This window comes from Lissotriton vulgaris, chromosome 6 (genome assembly GCF_964263255.1).
Source record: "Lissotriton vulgaris chromosome 6, aLisVul1.2, whole genome shotgun sequence".
Classification (NCBI taxonomy): Eukaryota; Metazoa; Chordata; class Amphibia; order Caudata; family Salamandridae; genus Lissotriton; species Lissotriton vulgaris.
The window spans coordinates 1,476,257,802-1,476,285,665 of record NC_141694.1 but is presented as its reverse complement, the minus strand read 5'-3'; the positions used below and the strand labels follow the sequence as shown (position 1 = coordinate 1,476,285,665).

The 27,864-nt window shown below is 44.3% G+C and overlaps 1 protein-coding gene across 3 annotated transcripts in view; it reads left to right on the top strand.

The window, feature by feature from the left end:
• Window positions 1-27,864, top strand: part of UGP2 (UDP-glucose pyrophosphorylase 2) — a 534,584-nt gene that overhangs the window by 157,802 nt on the left and 348,918 nt on the right. The window lies entirely within an intron of this gene.

Here is a 27,864-nt window from a genome sequence, read left to right as displayed (position 1 = left end):
GTAAAGTGTTGGGTGGTTAAAACCAGAGTTTTGTTGGCCCTAGAGATCTTTTATCTGTTATTTCAGACAATGTGAGATTTGCTTCAAACAGGTTGGTATCGGGACTACCGTCTATAAGCATTACTAGATGGGGCGACCGTGCATGAGTAACATCAAAATAGCAAATAACTGGGACAGGAGGAGCCCATATTCTTTCCGTAGAGGTGCAAAGATTTCATGTAGTTGTGTGTGAGATTACGGCCCCTTACGACAAAATAGAAGGTGCATCCCATCCCTCGAAGCCCATCTGCTATGACCTGGATCAAGAGTGTTCCTACCCACAGAGGCAGTTTCCCTGTCCAACTCATCATGTGGTGGGACCCTTTTCGAGACCCCAGAATATTTACATTTCCCCAGAAGAGGCCTGTAGGGCAGTGAAGCGTCCAGGCATAAGCATTCTCTGTATATGAAGTGAAAGGTGTGTGTCCACCAATAGTCCTTATTTCATTTCTGAGTGCTTGGTCTGCACCTGCACTAAATATCAAATCATTGATTACCACAACACAACAGTATGACAGAATGTCCGCCATACCTACACCCCTGACAGATGTTAATGAATGGCATTTGGTCATAGAGACTCTAGCAATTTGGGTATTCCAGAGAAATGCCTTTAACCCCTTCGACGCTCATGACGAGCTCAGCTCGCCATGAGTTACGGTTCTCGTACGCTCATGACGAGCTGAGCTCGTCATGTAACGCAGGTTTTTTAAAAAGTCAGCGCGCAGCGGGAAAAGCCGCAGCGCGCATGGTGTTAATAGTTAGGTGAACCATTTGACAAAATGGGACAGTATTCTGTAGGTAATATTCTGTACGATGCATAGTAGCTTTGGGCAGTGTTTTATTATTTTAACCAGTGTCACCCTTTCCCATCAGTGACCATAGCGATGGCTATTTATTTATAAAGTTTTATATAGCACGAACTTGATCCCGAAGGCTATCAATAAAGGTCTCTTCCACTCGTACAATAGCAGCTCATATTGTTCTCAGATACATGGCAATAAACATCCCTATGTATCTAAAACCTTTTGTAGCAATTCTTAGTTGTGATAGTGAGATTCACTTTGACCTCCCCTGCTAACTCTATAGTATACTTAATGGATTTAAGTCAGTTCACCCACAGATCCCTGTAGGCCCAAAATCATTCCAGATTATCTCCTGCCCAAACTGTTCCAGTTGGTGGAGGTATAGTAAAAGGTGATCTGTGTACAGTGCCAAGTCAAAGGATGTAAAACCCTCTTCTCTCCGAATCCTCTCTGCCAAGTGCCCTGATGCTTGTGTGCATGGTAGTGGTGACTGGAGACAGCCCTGCCGTTTGACACGTCTGATACAGAAATACTCCTCATCTTGTTTAACCACACTCTTGCTCTAGGTTCCTTGTATACCAGGAAGGCAGGAACTAGATTCATTCACATAAGGAAAACACGTATTTCCAGTCTGGGTTGTCAGTTCTCAGAATCTATTGAAAGGATCGCTGGTGGTGTCTTTAGATGAGTAATACTATCAACAGTGATGCAATATTGAGGCCTTGTATGTTACATTGTGTGTGTCTATTTGGCGTTAAGCCACTGATTGTGGTATACCATGGAGTGCTGAGTTTAAAGGAAAAGTACAGAGTAAGAAATATTGACCAAGGGAAATCTTGAAGCTCATTGCAGCTCATTGCAGAAGATGGCCAACATTTCCAGGATATGGTTGATGGAGGAGTTGCTGCCAAATCACTGTGGTCCATGGGCAGGTGTAACGCTTGGTGCTAGATTCAAAGCGTGGCTCCCCTCTAGCATAAGGTAGCGGTACTGTTGGCAGAGAATGACTTTTCACTCCCTTAGACCTCCCTCTAAATTAAATAGTGCAGCCTTGCAGGTTGATGCAGAAGTTTTTTCCGTCAGAAATCTGATTGAGACCTACTTGTGGAAAGGGGTCCTTTGAGAAGTAGGTACTACTTGTTGTGAGCAGTACAAGATGGCAGTTTAACTATTATGTCGGCTGCTCATAAAGTGCTTAATGCACCCAGGCGTCCACATCAAAGTGTTGGCAGTGATAAGCTAGGTTGCACTCAAGGTGGAATTAATGAGAGAAGGGCCTAGTGGATATCAAAATCATCCCCAGAGCTCTCATATCACACTGGTTGGAAGCGTGGTCGTTTATAATAGTTAGCCTACCACAGTCGTCTGGTTGTCACAACAGGAAAGTCAAGGCGTGATAGTCTGTTGGCTAGAGAGAGACAGATGGATTCAGGGTGCGAGTGTCTGCCTGGTGGCTAAATCGGGACGAGTCTTATGGCAGTTTGACATAGATACATGACACATCGACATTTTAGTAGATCTTTTTTAACTGATAAAATGGAGTAGTTATGGATTTTGGATATTTCATAAATATTCTGATCTTAATCCCTTTGTAAAAGGATGTTCTCAGCTCTTGTTAGGCAGAGTAATTTTAATTACTCAAAACCTATTACATCTGAACCAAAGTCTTTTGAACCAGCCGGATTTCCTACAATACATGTTGTGCAGTGGAGCATTAAGCTTCCCCAGGCGCTTGGCCTCGCACACCACCATCAAAGGCTTCTGCTCCCCCTCACTCACACCCGATCCCATATGCTCCTTTCCTCCCTCCCACTCGCTGGCACCCGCCCCCCCTCCCCCCAAGGCTCTTGCAGCGCGACGCTTCACCAGCGCTTCCCTTCCACTCGCTCACTCCCCTTCTACCCACCCCCATCCGACTTGTTCTTCGTGTTCTCTTTCCCTTTCAGGCACCCGTACTCACAGCACTTCCAGCAGCCTTTTTCCCTCCGTCTACTCTACAGCCGCCTCCAGCAGAACAGCCCCTCCTTCCTCGTGAGCGCTCCCCTTCTCCCCCCACCCCCATCCGACTTGTTTTTCTTCATTATTGAACGAAATCCCCTTAAAAGACGTGCATTCTGGAAGTGTGCTGCTCAAAAACCGTGTTTGGTTTAATTTATTATAGTGTTGCCTATAGGTGTGATTGCTATATTTTAATGTTCTTTGTTCTCTCCTTTTCCAGTTCGCTTCGTCTTAAAATGTACCATTTGATTTTTTGTTCATCTTTTTTGTATGATGATATTTGTATGATGAACATATACTGTTTATATTTGAAATGCCAACTGAAAAAAAAATCTAGGCCATATAGTCAGCATAACAACTGACTTCTTAGTTCACTAATGTCATTGTCGTCTAGTCGGAGATCATAAGTGTTTCGAACTTCATGTTTAAAATGTAACATTTTTAATTAATGCTTCTCAGAGTTTGTGATATGCTTCCCCAACGGAATACATGTTTTTGATTTTTGAAGAGACTTTAGCATATGTTTAAATAGCGTTTGTTGCACAACTTACATGCCTGAGATTTTCATGCCTCAGGTCATGTACGGGCTGTAGATGGTGGCATGACTGGATGTGGTGTAAGGGCCAGAGCGGCCGACATTGCAGTTGTGGGACCAGGTTTGAGTCTCTGGATTGGCTCAACCTCTTGTGAAAATTGGCAAATCACTCATCTCCCCAAGCCTACCAAAAAAAATGACTGCAAGATAACTGGTGCTTATGTAAAGCGCTTCAATACCTTGTTTGCGCTATATAACACTGCCACCCTCCCGCAAAGAAATCCTCTACATTCTTTTTTTTTTTAACTTGGAAGTGACACCCGATGTGGAAGGGCGGGAGGCAGAGGAGGGGCTGGTTGTGCTGAAGGTCAGTAGCTAAACCTCTCAGTTTGAGTTAAAAACATACAACCGGTTCATGATAAACACATTTTCTCGGTGGTTCCCGCGCTACGTACGGCCACTTTTGTGACGAGCGCTCCCTGCTGACTGATCCGCCTATTACAAGCGCTCACTGCGGCTTATGTGTCAAAACCAAAGCGCTCGCGGATGGGAACGCGGCCCGAGATAAAACGAGATAAACAGACGTGGTTTTCACGTCCTGCTTTGTACATTTCTCGCTCTAATCCGAGCCAATTGCCACTACACCAGCACTTCCCTCCGATACATCTGCAGCTCCACTTTTCACTCGCTTATATTACCTGCAGCCCCACATCTGGGCGGCACCGATGCTTTCGTTTATGGTACGAAAAGGTATTTATTCACTAGGCAACCGGTGCCTTGAAAATAAATTAACTCCCGAGGACACCCAGGGATTTCTTTCTAGGTTCCAAGGCGTGCGTAGGGCCATCCTGTGTTAAAAGCACATATGCAGACAGTGATCACTCATCACTCAGCATCACTCAACGCCACAGCACCGTTCAACGCCACAGCACCGTTCAACGCCACAGCACCGTTCAACGCCACAGCGCCACTCAACGCCACAGCACCACTCAACGCCACAGCACCACTCAATGCCACAGCACCACAGCACCACTCAATGCCACAGCACCACAGCACCACTCAATGCCACAGCACCACTCAATGCCACAGCACCACTCAGCGCCACAGCATCACTCAGCGCCACAGCATCACTCAGCGCCACAGCATCACTCAGCGCCACAGCATCACTCAGCACCCCTCAACGCCACAGCACCCCTCAGCGCCACAGCCCCAACCCTCAACTCCACAGCCCCAACCCTCAACTCCACAGCCCCAACCCTCAACTCCACAGCCCCAACCCTCAACTCCACAGCCCCAACCCTCAACTCCACAGCCCCAACCCTCAACTCCACAGCCCCAACCCTCAACTCCACAGCCCCAACCCTCAACTCCACAGCCCCAACCCTAGACTCCACAGCCCCAACCCTCAACGCCACAGCCCCAACCCTCGACTCCACAGCCCCAACCCTCGACTCCACAGCCCCAACCCTCGACTCCACAGCCCCAACCCTCGACTCCACAGCCCCAACCCTCGACGCCACAGCCCCAACCCTCGACGCCACAGCCCCAACCCTCGACGCCACAGCCCCAACCCTCGACGCCACAGCCCCAACCCTCGACGCCACAGCCCCAACCCTCGACGCCACAGCCCCAACCCTCGACGCCACAGCCCCAACCCTCGACGCCACAGCCCCAACCCTCGACGCCACAGCCCCAACCCTCGACGCCACAGCCCCAACCCTCGACGCCACAGCCCCAACCCTCGACGCCACAGCCCCAACCCTCGACGCCACAGCCCCAACCCTCGACGCCACAGCCCCAACCCTCGACGCCACAGCCCCAACCCTCGACGCCACAGCCCCAACCCTCGACGCCACAGCCCCAACCCTCGACGCCACAGCCCCAACCCTCGACGCCACAGCCCCAACCCTCGACGCCACAGCCCCAACCCTCGACGCCACAGCCCCAACCCTCGACGCCACAGCCCCAACCCTCGACGCCACAGCAGCAACCCTCGACGCCACAGCAGCAACCCTCGACGCAACAGCAGCAACCCTCGACGCCACAGCAGCAACCCTCGACGCCACAGCAGCAACCCTCGACGCCACAGCAGCAACCCTCGACGCCACAGCAGCAACCCTCGACGCCACAGCAGCAACCCTCGACGCCACAGCAGCAACCCTCGACGCCACAGCAGCAACCCTCGACGCCACAGCAGCAACCCTCGACGCCACAGCAGCAACCCTCGACGCCACAGCAGCAACCCTCGACGCCACAGCAGCAACCCTCGACGCCACAGCAGCAACCCTCGACGCCACAGCAGCAACCCTCGACGCCACAGCAGCAACCCTCGACGCCACAGCAGCAACCCTCGACGCCACAGCAGCAACCCTCGACGCCACAGCAGCAACCCTCGACGCCACAGCAGCAACCCTCAACGCCACAGCAGCAACCCTCAACGCCACAGCCTCACTCAATGCCACAGCCTCACTCAACGCCACAGCCTCACTCAACGCCACAGCCTCACTCAACGCCACAGCCTCACTCAACGCCACAGCCTCACTCAACGCCACAGCCTCACTCAACGCCACAGCCTCACTCAACGCCACAGCCTCACTCAACGCCACAGCCTCACTCAACGCCACAGCCTCACTCAACGCCACAGCCTCACTCAACGCCACAGCCTCACTCAACGCCACAGCCTCACTCAACGCCACAGCCTCACTCAACGCCACAGCCTCACTCAACGCCACAGCCTCACTCAACGCCACAGCACCACTCAACACCACTGAAGGCCACAGCATCACTCAACACCACTGAAGGCCACAGCATCACTCAACACCACTGAAGGCCACAGCATCACTCAACACCACTGAAGGCCACAGCATCACTCAACACCACTCAGCATCACTGAAGGCCACAGCATCACTCAGCATCACTCAGCACCACTGAAGGCCACAGCATCACTCAGCATCACTCAGCACCACTGAAGGCCACAGCATCACTCAGCATCACTGACGGCCACAGCATCACTCAGCACCACTGACGGCCACAGCATCACTCAGCACCACTGACGGCCACAGCATCACTCAGCACCACTGACGGCCACAGCATCACTCAGCACCACTGAAGGCCACAGCATCACTCAGCATCACTCAGCACCACTGAAGGCCACAGCATCACTCAGCATCACTCAGCACCACTGAAGGCCACAGCATCACTCAGCATCACTCAGCACCACTGAAGGCCACAGCATCACTCAGCATCACTCAGCACCACTGAAGGCCACAGCATCACTCAGCATCACTCAGCACCACTGAAGGCCACAGCATCACTCAGCATCACTCAGCACCACTGAAGGCCACAGCATCACTCAGCATCACTCAGCACCACTGAAGGCCACAGCATCACTCAGCATCACTCAGCACCACTGAAGGCCACAGCATCACTCCGCATCACTCAGCACCACTGAAGGCCACAGCATCACTCAGCATCACTGAAGGCCACAGCATCACTCAGCATCAGCATCACTCAGCACCACTGAAGGCCACAGCATCACTCAGCATCAGCATCACTCAGCACCACTGAAGGCCACAGCATCACTCAGCATCACTCAGCACCACTGAAGGCCACAGCATCACTCAATATCACTGAAGGCCACAGCATCACTCAGCATCAGCATCACTCAGCATCAGCATCACTCAGCATCAGCATCACTCAGCATCACTCAGCACCACTGACGGCCACAGCATCACTCAGCATCACTCAGCACCACTGAAGGCCACAGCATCACTCAGCATCACTCAGCATCACTCAGCATCACTCAGCATCACTCAGCACCACTGAAGGCCGCAGCATCACTCAGCATCACTCAGCACCACTGAAGGCCGCAGCATCACTCAGCATCACTCAGCACCACTGAAGGCCGCAGCATCACTCAGCATCACTCAGCACCACTGAAGGCCGCAGCATCACTCAGCATCACTCAGCACCACTGAAGGTCGCAGCATCACTCAGCACCACTGAAGGTCGCAGCATCACTCAGCACCACTGAAGGTCGCAGCATCACTCAGCACCACTGAAGGTCGCAGCATCACTCAGCACAACTGAACACCACAGCATCACTCAGCACCACTGAACACCACAGCATCACTCAGCACCACTGAACACCACAGCATCACTCTGTGCAACCATTCAACAACAACTGGTACTAATATGTTCTCTCACTGTTTCAAGCTTTATTACAAATGTCACAATAAGGTGTTAGTATTTCACTGCTGTTCTTGGATTTTCATCACAATAAAATACAATGAATATAATCTTCACAAAAGTTATTTACAAAAGTTTAAGCTATTGCCATTATACATTACAATAACTTTTATTTAAGTATTAATTGTTAAAAAAATGAAAAGCCATTGTTTTTTTTTTTTTTTTTAAATTTTTGAAAACCTTTATTGTGCATCAAGTAAATAACAAATACGGGCCCACAACCATCAGGCCGGCCACAAATACTCATGAAGCACCAGCGCATGCAATACGGCGACACAGTAATACGTCATTAACATCAGCAAGTACTTAGAAGTCAAACTGTAAAGCGCCGCGATACCGTGTCACAGGATCAATGAAGGTTAATTTTGAATTTTCTGTGCAGCTATTGAGTTCAATTCGTACTGATTCTCAATCATGAAAGAAATTAATGATAAAAGGGCAAGGTCCGTGCAGGTGGGACATGACATTAGCTACAATTCACCACTTTAATCTAAAAACCCAACAATCAAGTCCCCCCCAGGCAGGATGGCAGCTAGATGATCACGCTACAAGGGTACCAGTCCTAACATCCTATCCATATACCCGCCGCCACCCATCCCCTGGCATGCCTAAACACGGGCCAAGACGAAAGAAGGGAAAACAAAAATGAAGAGCATAAATAGGCACCATAGAAACTAAAACTAGCAACTAAAATTCTAACCCCCCCACCCTAAACACATGCAGAGGCTATGGCCTACCCCCCCCCCCCCGCCCCCCAGCAGAGTGTCTGTCGCCCCATAAACCCGAAATATAGCAAGAAAAGAGAAAGAAGAGAGCAGGAAAGAAGAAGAAAAGGAAGGAGTAAATATAAACCTGTGATATAGGGAGTAAGAAAAGAGTGTTCTATTCTATAACTCCCACAAAAAGAGGCCGGGAGGAAGGCCAAGTACACACATTCTCGGTCACCGCCGGCCCAATAAACATTCTCCACCCCAATAACGTCAGCAAATAGATTCAGCAAAAGTTTGGCAATTAGGGAGAGTCACTTCGCGATATGCAAACGAAACAGACCGAAATCGAGTCCCTCACGGTCTCCACCCGCCAGCGTGTCAATTTACCAAAGAAATCGCCTAGCCCTGGCCCGATCTGGGACGTACCCCCCTACCCACCCTCCATGGTAGTTCAGCACAGTCCAAGACAAAGAGAGAAAATGGCCACCCTGAGGAGGGGGGAGGTGCGTGATCACAGAACGAGCGTCGCCTGCCCTCGAAAATCGTGTCTCCCTCGATCAGAAGCCCTTCCGATTCTTCCAGGTGACAAAAGTTCCATAACAGGGAGATCAAAGTCCCCAAGGAAGGAGCAGATGAGGGGGCGAGAGAACATGCTTCTAGTGTCCAAAGCAGCGGAGACGTCGAACAAGGCAGATAGTCAGTCTCGAAACAAGGGGGAAACAATGTTGCATCTACAGACCTGATGAGTGGCTGCGAGTCGCTACAAGTAGCAGCAATAGCTACAGTAAAATCGCCAGTAACACTCGGAGACGTTGGTTCACTGTGGTCTGTAGCGAAGGCAAATCCAAACTTTGTCGGGGACGGGCCCCCTGCTCCCGACACAGATCATGGGCACGTGCATCAATTTTCTCATCCAGTATGCCGTAGTTGCGTGCCATCTCCGATCGTAGTTCCCCCAGAGAAGTTAAAACGTCCTTGTAAGTCCATTCAGGCTGCAGTCTCCCTAGCTCTGAATCCCCAAAGGATGAGTGAGATCCGGCCCCCTGCACAAAAGTGAGCTCGCAGTTCCATGGCGAGGGTGTGCAGTCGTCCCCACGTAACAAGTAAGCAGGTATCGCCATCTTGCCCACGATCCACTGGAAAAGCTGGGGGGGGGGGGGGGGGGGAAGGGAGGTTGCAGGGCACGACCGATCAGCAATAGTCTTCCACGGAGTGTCCAGGGTCACCCTCGGTCAGCGGTATAGGCAGGGAACCGCGGCAGTCTGGTAAAACAGGCAAGGAGGAGGGGAGGCTCACCGATGTCAGGCAGAGCAACGATGGGAGCCAAACAACAGCATGGCGGCTCCGGACAAAGGAACTGCAGACAAAACACGTCTCCAGCTTGCCCTCGCGCTACACTGTGAGTGCGCGTTAAAACCTTGCCGGCATACGTCGGTCGGTCTGTATCCCGGTGTGGCGGCACTTCTCAGGTTTCCCTTCCCCAGTGGGCAGCTCGGCCACCTCGGAGCCCGCGAGGTCCGGCAGGGCGCTGTGATGTAAGCGGGGTCCCGGGCTGCAGGGCACTCCGTTCGATATCTTCCGTCGCCGGGCGGGTGGAGAACTCGGAAGAACGCTGGCAAAGTCAGCTCGGCGTACCGCACATTCCGGTAACAGTTAACCTCAGGATGGCGAGCAGGATTTCGGTGCGGGACGCAAGGGCCGGCGGAGCCGAGGAGCTACACGTCCACTCCGGTCGCCATCTTGGCTCCTCCCCCTAAAAGCCATTGTTAATTGTAATAATAATACACCTAAGACATGTAAATACAACACATATTGCATTACAAATGGTATAGGTGTCACGTTTGCGAAGTTAAAACTATTGGCATTGTAAATGACAAAGCTATTAATTTCGCTATTTTCAAAACCAACTCATAACTAAAATATTTGTCATTTACAATACCAATAGCTCAAACTTTCCTAATGCGAGACCAATTGCATTGCAAATGCTCGTTTTTATGCTCAGCACTCATGATTCAAATTTCAATAGCATTTTGAACCGGCTTTTGTATCTTTGTTTTAAAAATCTAATCCTTAGAGTTAATTTAATTAACAAGCAGGTTAATACTATAGACAGAATCAACCTACATGCCTTATAGGGAGATTTGCTAAGAATAATGGATGGCACAGATTGTGGTATAATTTTTTTAAGAACTGGACTTTACTTCTCTATCCCTTGACTAAAGTACATCTCTTCACAAACCACTATATGGTGAGTTCTAGTGGATATTTTGAATCCTCCACTAAGGCGTTTATTAATCTTTTTTATTTTTTTTTATTTTTAAAACTTACCTTGCAGCCCTCTCGAGTACACCACAGTGGAGTTAACCTTTTTTTTTTTTAATTATTTTTATTGAACCGTTGAGAATCGGCATTGTAGGTAACATAAAGAGGAATTGTTCAAGATTGAATACCCAGACACAGTTATTAACAAAAATCATACAAATGATACACAATGGGTTACAAAGGTTATGGAGTAGACAGCTCTTCAGATAAGGGGATAGTTGGTGGGAAACATATATTACCCCGATTGGCATTCCATTTGCTCCATATAGAGGACCATTTTTTAGGGCACCCACGTGCAACGTACAGTTTTTTCCCTGGTCATACACCAATCCATATCTGCCTTCCAGGCCTCGATTTTAGGCGATACCCCAGCTCCCCACAACTGTGCAATTTTTTTTTAGCCACTGTTAGACCCAGTGTGACCCATATTTTATCTTTGCTATACAAATCAGTGGGCTCCCAGACGTTTAGAAGGCATCTTTTTGCTTCAGGTTTAATGTCAGTCAAGTACCTCTCTCATACAGTCATTTATCTTCTTCCAATAATTCTAATCTGGAAGCACCCACATTCTCATATTATGTGTATAAATGTGCCTACTTGACCAGCACCATTGAGGCAGATTGCTGATAAGCACTAAGCAACATCATTTTCATAATTAATTGGCGAGTTTTGTCTCCATAAGAGAGCTTACATTAAAGTATTTTATAGGATGTAGATCAGTCAGCATTAAGTTAATAGAATCATGTAACAATATAAGTTGATAAAATGCAGACGTTTTATGTTTATGTAACCACTCTTGCTCAATGTTTATAATGATTTAATAGAAATCGATCCATTTTGTTGTTGTTCTATCTTGTAGATTGAAATGAAATACATACTATTATGTTTTATGTTTCAGTTACCCCTGAAGAAGAGATCGCATGATCTCGAAATGCATTGGGATTCACAGCAATATCACGTCAAATGTATTGTAATTTCATGATTTAGTTTATACTGTCAGGAATCTAAATGATGTTTTTTGATGAAAAAATGAATTTTGTTTGATCTCACTACAAATATGTGAATAAATGAGAAAAACGTTAAATATTGTTGTCAAATAATGATGTATAGCAATCGCATCTAAGAATAACATATAAATAGATACATAAAAAGAAGCTAATCCGACAGATTAGCAATTTGCAGTGCAGGCAGGGTTAAGTGATTATCTATCACTTATACTTTCCATTTGATTAATAGGAGGTTAGCGCCCTCCTCCCAACCATGCACGCACAGTAAAAAGATAGAAAAAAACTATTGAACTTCAGAATACTTAGAGAAAATTGAGTGCGCAGTACAACCCCAGTATTCATAATACTTGACCACAATGTCTTCTGCACTTTCCCTCGTCTACTCTTCCCATTCTAATGAGACTAGGCCAAGAAACAAACTCTGTGGAGGATTTTAAGTTGAACCAGGCGCAATCTCGAAGAGATCGCAACTTCTCGCGGGGAGGCCACTGCCTCTTGCCACTCCTCGTCATCAAGCTCCAGCCCTTCACCCTCCCAGCGCTCCCTGATCAGCCTTAAGGGGATCTGAGATGTTGTTAATCAACTTTATATTGGTATGGGATAGCACTTTTGTTGGTAAATACCCGTCAAGCAACCTATCCTCCAACGGCGAGGATTCCGGGGGAGAGGTGTCTTTTGGTAGATTTGACATGAGCGCACGCTTAACCTGCTGATATCTAAAATACTCTGTGTCTGCTAGCTCGTACTCCTGTTGCAGAGAAGCGAATGTCACTACCTCACCCTTCACCCATAGGTCTCCAATCTTTGAGATCTTGATTAGATCCCATTTGTCAAACCCCTTTGAGGTCCTCAGGGGGCCCAACCGTTCTATATCCCACAAGGGGGTAGTTAGCGTGAGTTTCTGGTCCCACCCCAGGGTTCTGTTTGCTGCGTGCCAGACCTGTGCTGAGTGATTAGTTGGTCCTGTTAAGGGAATCCCTCGGGCCTAGAGTATAGGGCCCTGTTGTAATTGCGACTCGGCAGTAACCATTTATCCATTCAGTAACCCGGGTCATCCCAGCAGCGACAAGTGCAGTTCTTGATCACGGCTAGGTGTGCAACCCAATAATATTTTTTGACATCTGGAAGTCCAATCCCCCATTATACCATCTCAAAACTAGTTTTTGCAAGGCTATGCTTGGTCTACCGTCCCAAAGCAGTTCCCTCTGCAGGCCCACTATGTCCTTAAAATACCTCGTAGGGACCTGATCCGGGTAGTTCTGTAATGCATAGAGGAAATGCGGCAGCAACGTCATTTTGTAAATCGCTGCCCTACCCAGCAGAGAAAGTGGGAGCACTTTCCAATTTGCTACTTCTCGCTACAGTTTCGGCAGGGGGGAAGCAGATTACGCTCGTACCGTGTTTTGGGGCCTGTGGTGATGAAAATACCCAGATATTGGAAGCCCACCTTTGCTGATTGTATAGGACAATCCCTAGGCGGGGAGGAGGATCTCTTCTAAGGACATACATATGGGACTTGCTCCAGTTAATTGTGTACCCCGAATATTTACCAAAGTTTGTGAAAATATTGAGCACTCTATGGAGCGCTGCTTTCGGAGAAGCAAGATACAGGAGGATATCATCTGCCTACAGAGAGATGCAGTCCTCCCATCCTTAAGCCCACCTAAGCCCTCGTATTGTTTGTTCTTTGCGGTTCCATGCCACCAATGGCTCCAGGGTGAGGGCAAAAAGCAAGGGCGACAGCAGACAGCCTTGACTAGTCCCGCGACCCACCGCAAACATATCCGGTTTCTTATTATTAACCACTACTTGAGCCAGGGGTTCTGTGTAGAGGAGCCAGACACACCCAATAAAGCTGGGCCCGAAACCCATCTTTGCCAAGAGTTCAAAGAGGTATGGCCACTCGATGGTATCAAACGCCATTGTGGCATCTAACGAAACCACCACTGCAGCTTCTTGAAGCTTGTCAATTCTTCCCAGTACACCATGCAGTCTTTGCAGGTTCAGTGCAGTATTTCTACTGGGCATAAAGCCAGACTGGTCAGTGTGCACCAAATTACTTATTACTTGGGCCTGGCGACTCGCCATTATTTGGCGAGAATTTTGGGTTCTGCGTTTAGTAAGGAAATGGGCCTGTAGTATGAGCACTTCTACTTTGACTTACCCTCTTTATATATAGTAACCAGTGTTGCTACCCTCTGGTCTAGTTGAAGTAATCCCGACTCTCGTCTCCTCTCAAACGTGGCCCGTAAGTGAGGGCTATTTTATCTGGCTTTAGCTTGTATAGTTCGATAGGTAGACCATTAGGGCCGAAAGCTTTTCCAGATTGAAGGTTTCTGATCACCTGCGCTATTTCATCATTCGTGAAGTCGCTATCTAGTGAATTCTTTTCCTCTGCAGACAGGTGGGCAGCTGTATTTCTAAAAACAGAGCCCGAGAATCCTCCTCTGATAGGGCTGAACTTGCTCGATTTATAGAACTATTATGTTCAGCAAATTCGTTAGCAATTGCCTGTGGATCAGTTATTTCCCACCCAAGTCATGAATCAACTCTGGTACAAGTTGGAGTTAACCTTTTTGCTTGATACTCCACTTTTCATTTTCCTTTGGTACTTTGACTTTTGATTTGGGCTTCAGCTCCAAACTGTGATTCAATAGTTTCTCTTCCATTAAGTAACACTTTGGGACTTATGTATATTGTAATATTCTAAGACGATAGACATTGTAGTAGTTATTTAATCAATTTAGAGCCCCAGTAACCACAACAGATATGTACTGCCATCCCTGCCTCTCATATTGGTTCCATTTTGTGGTGGCCGGGGAGGCGGGGTAGTAATCAATTTTAATCTTGTTGATTTTTATAATTCAGTGTCCAAAATGGATTGACCTAAATGTTGAACCTTTTGGGGCTTCTTAATCCATATAATATTGAAGGAGTAACCAGAGTTTTTGTTTCAAGAGCTATGCCTTGTTACAAGTACCTTTTTGTAATTGTGTCCTTGAAGTACTTGGGGCTATAACATTTTAGAGAAAGTCACACATACCATAATCTTTAAAAATATGTAAATTATCCATTGTGAAAGGACTCTGAAATCATATTTTTGCATTATTTTCCGATACTTGTGATTTCTGTACATGTTCAAATTGGTTTAGTCCTTGATGATTTTTGAGCCAGTGTTCTTTACAACGTAGTTAACATTCATGCAGCTATCAGGTGCTGAGTATTTGGGGTAGCGTAGTAGGTGGGGATGAGACTGGTACAAGTGCTTAATTTGTGCTGATGGTGATACAGGCACTTATTTTTGAAAACCAGGACTTTTTATCCATCCTCCGACTTTTACCCAGAGCAGAACAGAAAAAGGCAGAAAAGGGAGAAAGAAGGTGGAAGAGGAAGATGGGAAACAAAGGGAACCAGCATTGGCATAGCCAATAGGTCTCGCCTTTGGGACCTTTTAAGTGTTTAGCCATGCAACAATTGTTGTTGCACCAGGAATATTGTGCTCCATAACTAAATACTTAGAAGGTCCCAAAAGTGAGACCTATTGGCTAGGCCAATGCTTGTTCAGCTAGTAGAGGGTGCTGTCACATACAGCCTTAGGGAAACTTTGTTGTTCTTCTCAGATTTATTTTTAACATTCAATGGTCTCATCTTAGTTCACTGACAGTCCTGAACTGAACAAGAGTACAAGGGCCAAAGTGTGTCGAAATGAGGTTGAATATGAATAGTGGAATTGAGTGTTGGCAAAGGTAGTGGAAAGCAAGGGTTGGAAGCATTAACAGGTATGGCTCTGAACCAATTGGAGAACAGCAGAGGCGTCGGAATTTAGCATTGAAGAGTATTGGCGGATCTGTGGTCCTGCCCCAGAACCAGAAAATAGACGTTGCAGTTCAGGCTTGTGGTACATTGTCGGAGAAGCGTATTTGCACTTCTGGAATTGCTGAGCAGCGCTTGACGTAGTGGAATTCAGAATGGACTATTCTCTCTCCATCGGCCTCCTCACACGACCAAATGCAATTAATTCACATGCACGTGTGGCAAAACCTTGACGTGAAATTAACAAGAAAGGTAAAATACTTTTTCTAGAAAGGTTGAATAGACAATATAAGCATGGTGTTAGTGTCCAGGCTGGTATTGCAGAGATCATGAATAATTCATGATAACTGCGGCCTGGGAGCTTCACGTGCAGCGTGGGAAGTGTGAAACTCCATGCAGTGAACTCAGTCACAGCCATGGCGCTTGCAGGGGAGTGAGTACGGAGAGAGGCGTGGGGTGAGGGGATAGTAGAGAGAGAGATTAAGGGAGGGGAGACGGTTGTGAGAGTGATAGGGTGGAGAACGGAGGAGAAGACAGGAAACTAATGGGAGGAAGTGACTGAAAGAGATTTGGGAGAGGTATGAAAGAAAGGAGGGGAGGAGATAGGCAAAGAGAAGAGATGGGTAAAAAGGAAAAGACTGAAAGAGATAAGAATCAAGCATTGGCTGCGCGGAAGTGAAAGTGATCGTGATTGAGATCAAGCGCGGGACCGATGCGCTTAATGAGCATGACTAGGAAAGCCATATGGCGCCTCTGCTCGTAAGCGCGTGCCCGCACACGTAACCGCAAACTCTAGGCCACAGTGATAGCATTTTCTGAAGCCCTTACTAAAAGTCTCTCCAGATCAGCGCATGCGCTGCCTCAGGCGAGACCTAAAAAGCAGAGGTGGAGAAAAACCTACAGGAGACAGGAAAATAATCTGCAAGTGTGAGACGGAAGCAGAAAGTGTTGGGTTGTTGTAGAAGGTGCTATCCAAGACCTGATATCCCTGGTATTCAGCCAATCCGGTGGTAGGCTCCTAAGAATATCTTTGGCCCTTTGCACTGATTTCATGATTTATTTATTTTTCCGAACTAAACACTGAGGATAGGTAATTTCGATTTATGCTTCGATAAAGGGTGTAAGTTGATTGAATATTGAATAAATGTATTCATTTTTTTATTAACTTGAGAACTCCAGTGTGACCAGAATAGGGCTGCTCTGCCCGATGTGTAGTTTTGATCCTATTTGTTTCCAGTTTCTTCAGTAGAGACCTCTTTCATTTACAGTAATTCGATAAAGTCTAGGAAATCTAGGATCATATTTCATAACTGCGGTCAATTATGTGAATTTGCATTACAGTCCGACACTTGAGTGAAGGAGTCGTCACACAGATACCTCTGTCTCCTTCATTAAATGTTTGTTGCAGCATTTGTAAAAACAGAAGCATGCGAACAAACAGTGCCTCTTTATAAGCAACCACTCCGATTTTCATATCAAAGAAGGCTTTCTCTGTAAATTAATTTCCTGGAAAAGGATACGCTGACCGCCAAAACACATAACGATTAAAGCTTCAGGAAGAGGAGTTCATCCCTTGATGTCATGTGTATAAGTAGTAAAAGGAGAGAAAGTTGATCAGCTGCAGACAGGCTTGAAACCGTTTAACTACTTTCTGGATGTTTTGGAAACAGACAGCTCAGAGATATTTCAAGGCATGGGCAAACTGGGCAACTGCCCAGCCGCGACTTAAAGGACATAATAACAGTGCTCCTATAAAAACAGCTTCATTTTCTAATTTGACATCTGAACATGCTTAACAGAAACTTGGTGTGCATGCCTGGAATGTCCAGACTAAACCTGCTCAATGTCGAGCAGTTGGTGGCAATTAAACTGAAAAATATTCTTTCTGGCATTTCGCTCTCCTTACTTCTCCTCACCTCTTCTACATCTCCCTTCTTTTCTCTCAATAACACTCTATCTTTACAGCTATATATACCTACAACTACCTCACCTTTCACTTTCTACGTCTGTCCCCTTTCGTTCTCCGCTCTAACTAGCTTACTCCTTTCTGGCTATCTCTTTTCTGTTATCAACTCTTTTCTCTCTCATACACAAACACATCTCTCTCTCTTTCTCAGGACCTCCTTCTCTATTTTTGACTCACCCTATCCACCTTAACACTGTCTCTATCTCTATCTATCTCAGTCTCCTACTCTTTATTTCACAACTCTCTATCTCTCTCTCTCTCTGTATCAACCTTTTCTGTTTTTTGTTTCTCGTATCTCTCAACTTGTAGTGTTTCCCTTTACAGCACATCTCTTTCTACCCTTCACCCTGTCTACCTTTCTCTCCTCCCCACTACTCACTTCACCTGACGTCCCCACTGTTGAGTAAATACCAACAAATTGAAAGTGAAGAATTAAGTTTATTCCAGGAAATGAAGCACTCCCTGCATACAGCTCCGGCAGCAGACACAGAATAGCCAGTAACTCACAATACAGTTAGGGGATGCAGTGTAACAGTAAGCAACTGAAGATGGTCTCGAGTGATGCACAATTAAACAATAATATCACTCGAGGCCAAACTGAATGAAAACAATGGCACGAGTCGGCGCGAGTCCATGTGATGAACAACCGAGGGAAACCTCGCATCAACATGCCCTCGCGCTGACTCGCGCACAATACAACACACCTTTCCCCCTTAAAGAGAGAAAAAGAAAAAAAAAAAAAAAAAAAAAAAACAGTGAACTACATTTTTCTGGTAATGAAAGCGACAAAATCAGACAACCACTTAGGTTGCTTAGTGATTCTTTTAGGTAAGGAGATATTCTGGCCAGTAACATCTTGGTTGATGACACTTATATCAGAACAGGCAGCTACATTTGAAGCATTATCCTGATTGGAAAGGTTACTATTAGAACAACAAGGTGAAACGTCTGCAGTATGAGAATCCTCATCCAAAAAGGACAAATCAGGATGTTCAGAAATAACCTCCTTACGGTAAACATCCTTGTCTGCCTTGAGGATGGCAATTCTGCTCAGATTCCAAACTTTATTATTGGATAATCTGACAGAATTTTTTAAAACTTCTGAGACTTCAAAAGGCCCCATAAATGAACTTTCACCTTTCTTAACCTTCCATGGCTTCTTGACCTTTACCATCATGCCCACTTCTACCTTGGGATCTTTTCTTGACCCGCATTTCTCATCAAAATATATTTTGTTCGAACAATGGGTGCGAACGAGGTTTTCTTTGACCACACCGAAATCCACATTGGAAGGAGTGGACTTCACCAACCACGAGGGGTTCACCTTTGTCCTAGGTACTCTTCCTCTCATGATCTCAAAAGGAGAATATCCAGTCATTGAGTTTGTGGTTGTTCTGTACATCCACACCTTCTTAAAAATTTCTACCTCCCATGTTTTATCCTCATTACTAGTGATCTGTATGGCCCCTTTCAGAACCCTATTGAATCTCTCTATAACCCCATTCCCACTCAATTCGTGCTGAAGCCCTTAACATACCTTCTGTAGTAAGTAACCTTACTAACGGTTTGTGATCACTCCTAAGAGTACATTCCTTACCCCAGACAAACACCCTGAAATGTTCTAACGCCCAGATGCACGCTAAAGTCTCTCTCTCTATTGTGGAATACTTTTCCTCAGCAGGAGTAAGTGCCCTTGAAGCATGTGCAATAATAACTTCCTTTCCCTCTTTATTCTTTTGCGAAAACACAGCTCCTAGACCCTTCGCGCTAGCATCCGTAGTAATAATGTTATCTAAACAAGGATCAAAACAAGATAACGCACTTGCAGAACAAATTGCATTCTTTACATCACTGAACTCTTTCTCACATTCATTAGTCCATTCAAAAACAACCCTATTTTTAATTAACTGTCTGATATTATATGTTCTGCACGAGAAATCAGGTACATACCTAGCGTAGAACTCAACTAACCCTAAAAAGGATCTGACGTCATCTTTAGATAACGGATGAGGAGCCGATTTAATAGCTTCCAAAAGTGATGGTTTAGGTTTGATGCCCTCTGCACACAATTCATGGCCTAGGTAATTCACAGAATGAACACCAAACTTGCATTTCTCATGCTTAATAGTAAGGCCATGTACATTAAGTGCGCTCAAAACTTCCTCTAAAGCTGTAATATGTTTATCTTTATCATCATTGAACACCAAAATGTCATCTTGAAAGCAGATGGCACTTTTGCACTCTTTCAAAATATCTTGCATGACCCTCTGGAAAATTGCTGCAGCGGATGCTAATCCAAAAGGCATCCTATTGAATCTGAAGCACCCAAATGGTGTAATGAATGCTGTCAAATCCTTACTCCTCTCACTCAACTCAATCTGATGATATGCAGCAGATAGGTCAATTGTTGAAAAAATATTAGATCCCCCAACTACAGATAACATTTCAGAAATGCGAGGAAGGGGAAATTGGTCTACAAGAATATTATTATTAAGATGGCGAAGGTCAATGCATAATCTCACTTTGCCATTGGCCCGCCTGGCAACCACTATGGGCGAAACCCACTCAGAGGACTCTATTCTCTCTATTATTCCTCCTTCTACTAGAGCATTCAATTCATTCTTAACTTCCTCTCTGACAGCAAAGGGAATATTACGAGCCTTATGTATTTTAGGACAAGCGTTGTCCTTTAAACGGATCTCATGTTTAAAGTTGGTTAATCTTCCAATGTCTTTAGAAAAAACATTTGGGAATTTACTTAACATCAAAGAAGCAATACCATTTTGTTCATCAATCAACATCACTGGAGTAGGACTATTTGGATCCAAAACAATATCAAGTTTTCCAAAATCAAACCAGCTAAGAACTGAAGGACCCCTCTTTGATACATATAATTTTGCAATGCATTTTCTGTTTTTAAATCTGAAAACTAAGGTTCTGAAACCTAAAATGTCTATCCTTCCCCCAGAATATCCTTCAGGATTGATATCACTCTCTTCTAAATGACTACCAAGTCTAGGTACAAATAATTTTTTCCATACAGATTCGCACACTATGGAATAGGGTGATCCAGAATCTGCATACATGTTAATCTTTACACCACCAATAACCATGTCGCACAATGGTTTTTTCTTTATGGAACGGTCATTTACATTCAAAACAGCGGTATCTTTTATGTTCAAAACAAACAAACAGTCGTTGGGTTCATCTGTAAAATCATCCTCATCACTATTCTCATTCAACTCAATACACTTGACTTTTTGATTTACATTTCCTCTTCTGCAAGCAGAAGTGAAATGTCCTTTTAACCCACATTTTGAACATTTTTGTCTCAAACCAGGACAAGTCTTATCATTTGCTAGATGTGATTTGCTGTTACATCTAAAACACTTCAGATTACTTTTTGAAATTTCAGCATTAGGTTTGGAAGAGAATGTTTGCTTCTTTCTGTAAGTATCCCTATTATTACTGTCATACTTTTGATTGATTTTGGCAACAATATTTTTACTCACGGAAGTTTCCTTCCCTTTAACCTGTAGTGCACTTCTACAGGAAAGTTCAGCTTTTCTGACAATAGACAATACAAAGTCTAAATTCTCATCACCATTAATCCAAAGTCTCTCCTGTATAGTTTCATTTTTAGAGTGCATGACTACTTGGTCCCTAATAAAATCTTCTTGTAGATTACCAAATTTACAATCTAAAGCTAAAGTTTTTAGAGAAGAAACAAAGTTATCCACAGTCTCTTCACTCAATTGTTTTCTCTGAAAAAACTTGAACCTCGAAATTCCTATACACACTTTGGGAGAACAATACTTATCAAAATCATATACTGCCTTGTCAAATACATTCATGTCACCACTTGCTTGTGATATAGGAAGTTGATTGAAGGCTTTTAATCCTTCTGGTCCTAAACTGTGTAAAAAAATACCTTTCTTTTCAGGAGCTTTCATTTTTCCACTTGCATCTAAAGTCTCAATATAGTTTAAGAAATAGGCTTTCCATTCAATCCATGGCATACAAGGAGAACTACCAGCTGACCAATAACTTTGTGGGGGTGCAAGTGTATAACCTTGAGCACACATTGTAACAGAGATAATAATTTGTTAATGGCAAAATAATAATAGAATAGTCCCCTTTTTTTTTAAATCCAAAAAAAATGGAATTGCAGAGAAAAGAACAGTCACATAGGATAACAGAAAAAAAATAATAATAAAAAAAAAATTTCCTGTGTTCATATATCACCATCTAACTGCTTCTCTGCCCTTCAAGTAATTTCACCATTCGTTTGTTGCTGTGTCCTTGACGTTTTTATGCTCTGTTAATCGAATAGATCTCTTCGTTTTAAATAAAGTGATGAAAACGAAGTCGCCTTGTCAGTTGTGCCAAGGATGGTAACCCAATAGCGAGCGGCGTCTTTAATTTCTACAGGAATTGCAGAAATAACCTCCGTTTTAACCAATCAGCCACAGCGTAGTTCCCTTTAGTGAGCAGCCAATACGCGTGCAGGAAGGATTATCCAGCGCGATTAAGGAAATGAGACGCGCACCTTCACACGCGAGCGAAACAAAGTCGGCTTTTCCGATGGAAACTCTGTTCCTCAAGTCGCTCGTCAAATCAGCTCTTCGGGAGACTGTGAACCGCATCCAAAGTAAGTTGAAGCATGAAAGAATGCTTTGGAATGCTTTTTTTTTATTTTTTCCAGAAGTCGGAAAAATTGAAAAATAGTAAATAAGTATAAAAATGTACAGGAAGTGCTTCCTTAAAGAACAGGTTCAGTGCTCCTCGCTCGTCAAGTTTGTTGAGTAAATACCAACAAATTGAAAGTGAAGAATTAAGTTTATTCCAGGAAATGAAGCACTCCCTGCATACAGCTCCGGCAGCAGACACAGAATAGCCAGTAACTCACAATACAGTTAGGGGATGCAGTGTAACAGTAAGCAACTGAAGATGGTCTCGAGTGATGCACAATTAAACAATAATATCACTCGAGGCCAAACTGAATGAAAACAATGGCACGAGTCGGCGCGAGTCCATGTGATGAACAACCGAGGGAAACCTCGCATCAACATGCCCTCGCGCTGACTCGCGCACAATACAACACCCACTACTCTTTACCTAACCTGTTTTTCTATACATCTTCTCATTTTACTCTCTTGCTACCATTGCTTTGTTTTTTTTCAAGTTTTTTTTATCTTGCTGCCTTTACCCATCTTTAATTTACCTCTTTCTCCCTACCCTACTGCTGGGCGTACTATTCTCCTTTTGACTGTTTGCACATTTAATTCTCCTCATCTCGGTCTCACTGCCTCTATCTCCTCTTACTACCACTCTTTATCCTTTCTTCGGGCAATCTCACCTTTCTTTATATTCTTTACTTCTCTCCTTTCCTCACATATCATTTCACATCACCCCTAGCTCTACCCTTTCTTGCTAAACTGTTTTCTTTATTACTCTGTCCTTCTCCTGTAACTTGCTCCGTCCAATTTCCCTCACTCAGCAGGGTCACAAGTAACTTCCTAGCCACAGAAGTGCTCACAGATAAAGAGAAGAGGACAAGGCAGGGGACTTGGGAGACTGGTGTCAGATTTTAACCAAATGGATTGGTGAAAATCCTTGAAGCAGCACTTTTGATTTTCACTTTTGACAAGTGAGCTCCAGCAGTGAATGGAGCTATATTTGAGGTTACAATTATCTGGTAACTAAACTACGTTTTCAAGCGCTATGTGCATATGTCTTATTTTAATACTATAAACAAAGCAAGTCTGAGGCGTATGTGATCAGGATTTACAGATACGCAGTGACAACAGGCCCTGTTCCTTATAAAAGAGGTCTCGAGCAATGCCGTATTTCGTTTACTTAATTTCAATTTCATACATCTCACATACATGACATGCGCTATGCTCCACCTCTCGAACCTTGATGTCTCTAGGGATGCCCCACTGGAGGCAACCTACTATTAACTGGTGTCGAAATGGCCAAATCTGCAGTTTATTGGTGGAAGTGGTGGCCCGATACTCGGAAAATATGTCAGTAACTTTGCTGATGACCCCATCAGCATGCTTACTGGCTATCGACACCATAAAAACCTCCTAACTTTTTACAGTGTCCCACCACACACTGTAGCACCCACACCACTTTGAACATATCAGAAATGTTTTCTTCACTCAGTGTAAGGGTTGGTGAAATGAGGTGATTTTTCTTTTCTTGTAAATATTCACAAAATTCCATACTAATTTCACAAAGTTATGGTTTTAGTCTAGTAGAGCACACTCCTCATGAAAGGGTAGTCGAAAAAAGCATCATTTAAGCTCGGGAATGAGAATTGGATATTTGATTTTAAATTATCATCTTCCCAAAAAGTTTGATAATTTCTTGAAGCAGGATTTGTAGGTTTTGACACGTACCATATGCACAAGTTTAGGGATTCTTTTAGTTTTCAACGAGCAGGGTATATTCTAAAGTTGATATTTTTTCTCTCCTCGGTACCTTTTCTGCTGTTTGTGTGGAAGCCAAACAACGAGTATAAACAGGATCCTGTTGAAGTATTTCAAAACTGAGTGCGGGTCATACACACAAACGGTTTTTCAGCCTTTTAGGCTGCGACAACATTATGGAGGATTCGGCATGCATTAAGATTATGTTTGGAATTTACTGCCAGTTCCTCGAATTGTTCGGAAGAGAAATGCAATGTTAATCTCAAAGCCAGAGACTAATTTGCACGCAGTGCTTTCTCTCAGACTCAACTGTTCCAAATCCTTCTTTACGTTGTTGAGCAGGCCTGAACGTTCTGTACCAGAAAGACGTTGAACATACAGGAAGACACAATGTTCATTGCGAATAAGAGCACATTTTGGAAGGAGGACGACAGAGCTCCACGTGCCAAACCTAGGAGCCTCAGCGTCATCTTCATGGAAATCTATTTAGAGTGAAGTCTAAGAACAAATTAAGCCAATCCATTCCCCTCCCTTATAGAAACATGCAATTACTAATTCAGAACATTACAGACCAATGACGTTTGCTAAATGTCAGCACGCAAATTATATACATAAACACACTTTCAGTCTGCCTTTAGCACCTAGCACAAAGTTCAACCCAACACACAGTCGAGTAACTCCACAGCTTAACTTCACACTCTACAAGAGCTGTAGAACGAGGAACCCGACTCCTTACCAGAAATCACGCAAAGTCTCCTTCCTCTCAGCACTTGCTCTTCACCCTAAATTTGCACTCAAAATCAACTTCTTCAGTTCGATCTATAAGCTTTAAAATTCTCTACTAACCTGTTGCAGTGCCCCACCACACACTGTAGCACCACACCACTTTAGCCATATGGCAAACGTTTCCTTTACTCAGTTTAAGGGTTGGTGAAATTAGGTGTTTTTTCTTGTGAGATTTCATACAAGTCCATACTAATTTCACAAACTTATGGTTTTAGAGTGCAATGTGGGTTGTCATTATCTTTACAAGTCAGTACTATGGGCAAAAAAAAGTCTCTTGGCAGTACTGAAAGGACTCTGGTTCAAGTTAAAAATGCATAGTGGCGAGATATTTTCTGCACAAACTAGTTTTTATACGAACAAAATCGAGCAAAATTTGTGTAATGCAAAATTCAGCAATTACGTTAATTTGCTTAATGTAACTAAAATGTCTCCCAGGGCTACTTAACACTCTGGCTAGGCAGTTACCTGTGACCGTACTAAGTAATAGTAACGAAATTGAATTGGGCAAGTTCCAGTAGAATGACCGCGTAATAGGAAGAAGTAGGTAGACATAAAGATAATGCAAAACTAATTGTGAGGAAAGGAGAGAAGTAAATTATGCAGAGAAAGGAGAGACAGTGTGAAGAAAATATAGAGCGGTAGAAAGAGGAGGTATAAATACAGCCATGTTAGAGTGTGGTAGAGCGCTGGAACTAGGAAGGCGGAAAACAATCGGAGGTGAACAGTACACCAAGAGTTGACGTAGAGATGGAGGTAATGTGGGAAAAGAGGTGGATTAGTGAGGGGTAAAAGCCGTGAGAGGTAGAGGAACCAGATTTAAAAAAAGAAAAAAACTTTGAAGAAAAAAAAAAACAAGGAAAAGAGTAGTGGGAAAGCGAGAAAGGTAGAGTGGTTTGAAGGGTAGAAAGAGAAAAGTGCTATAGAGAAAAAACTGCAAGTTGAGAAACTTGCTGAAATAGAGAAAAAGAGGCGAGGTTGATATAGAGGTAAAGTGAGAGAGAGTTGTAAGAAAAAGACTGAGATTGAGAGAGAGACAGAAGGAGAGGCAGAGTTGAGGTGGAGGGGGTAAGTCGAAATAGGGAAGGAGCTCCAGAGAGAGATGCATTAGTGTATATGAGAGAGAGAGAGGTGTTCATGATAGAGAAAAGATGTAGAAGAATAGAGGTAGCCAGAAAAGAGTAAGATAATTAGAGCGGTGAACGAAAAGGAACAGACGTAAAAAGTGAAAGGGGAGGTAGAGAGTGGAGTAGTGAATATGGGGGGAAACAGCAATAACGACGCCGGCCGGACCATGCGTTGCCTTTGCAATGCGGTTGGAACAACTAATGCACATTAATCACTCATGTCGTTACAACGACATTCCTTAGGTAATGCACCATTGGACATTAAAGTCCAGCGCCTTTTCTACTGTTGCACAGACTGGAATTGGAATAGTAAATTATACTGTTCCAAAGTCCAGCACTTTCCATAAGGCAAGTCTTTGTAAAGACTTGCATGGTAAAGGAATGCGTGGTTAAGACACATTCATTATTCAGACCGCGTTGTTAAGGCATGCGTGGTTTAGCCAAGCGTAGTTCTGTCATACAACAGAATATGGGGAGATAGGGTAGTGAGCGAGAGCAGTGGAGTAGAGAAAGGTTTCGGTACTGAGGTAGAGAGAAATTATATAGTGGGGGAGTGATGAGGTAGAGAAAGGGCCGAGCGAGATAATGTAGTAGGCATGGAGAGAAATAGGGGATGTAAACGTGATGTAATGGTAGGGATGGAGTTGTGTGTTGGAGGGGTTTGAGAAGTGAAGTAGGTAGAGGAGTTATATAAGAAAGTTGGGGGAAAAGAGCTGTGAGGTGTATATAGAGAAGGATGAGTTGCAGAGTGAGTTAAGGTAGAGACAGGATTGAGAGTGTTAAATAATAGCGGTAGGCACAAAGAGTGACAGAGAGGAAAGGTCATGAGACATGATGTCTCCTAACCAACCATGATAGTTTAATTTGCACCCAATCAGCCTTCCTAAACAGCTGTAGCTTTCTTGTCAGCACTGCTAAGGAACTCCTGTAGTGATCTTCTTCGGAACTGTTCTGTATCTTATGCGCGTACTCGCCCAATATTGTTTAATGCAGTCCTCACACCCAAGGGGCACCTTTCCACCAAATCTGTGTGTTGTAATGTTATATGCACATAGAAAATCGTGAACAGCTTTTCTAGAATTCCACCTTCTTGGAAAACCATATGCAAGATTATTAACAGGGACCACTTCAGTTCATCAGGTAGAGTTATTAGCAGTAAAGTAAAAACAAGCATTAGAAATGCATTCTAGAATTTGAGAAATTCAGGAGATTGTACATTACTGGAACGTTTCGTTTCAGGAGCAGTCTATGCACCATTTAAACTAAAGCATTTCAAAAACTATTTTTCACAACATTTGCACATTTTGCATATTTTGAAAAGTGCTACAGCAATAAATGGCAAATTACTTCATTGCTTCATCCTTCTGTGATCACCCGCTTAAGTTTCACCAAATGTTTCTTGATATTCATCACTCCAAACTTATCTCAACTGCGTTAACACATGCAGAAAGTGCTCTTAAACCGCAAAACAAGATGACAATGGTATATTTCATAACCAGTCCAACTCCAAATGAGCTGAAACGTGTATCTCTTGTACTGTGAGCAATCTATCAAAAGCTCCTTGGGACCAAAGCTCTAGCGATTACCCTGGTGTACTAGTTAACCAACTCCATGCATCCCATTGTTGTATTTCTCACAGTATATGTTCAATACACTATCCTGGAGAACCTCTAGAATATCATGCTTGCTAGATCATGCTTGCTTTTATATTTTTCAGCTCCTTAGTTGATCAAAATGTTTTACTGAAAATAATGTAACTTTAAGTGTTTCCTTGTGTAACTTATGCAAGTCCCTCAACAAGGAGCAGAGTCTAACTCTAACAAATATGCTCCAGTCAGCTCAATGAAAGGATTTGGAACCCTGTACTGTTCATGCAGCGATATGCAATGATTCCAGGAGAAAACCATTCTAACAATTAATTTCTCTCAGTAGTTTCCAAATATAACGTCTCTTACTATTCTTTTAATTAATTTCTCAACATTCTGGGACCATTAAGACGTTAGTGCTCCCTAGATTATGCACCTTTTAGCACAGTTCTGTACATAGACCCTTCAGTTTTCCTCACCCAATTTTAAA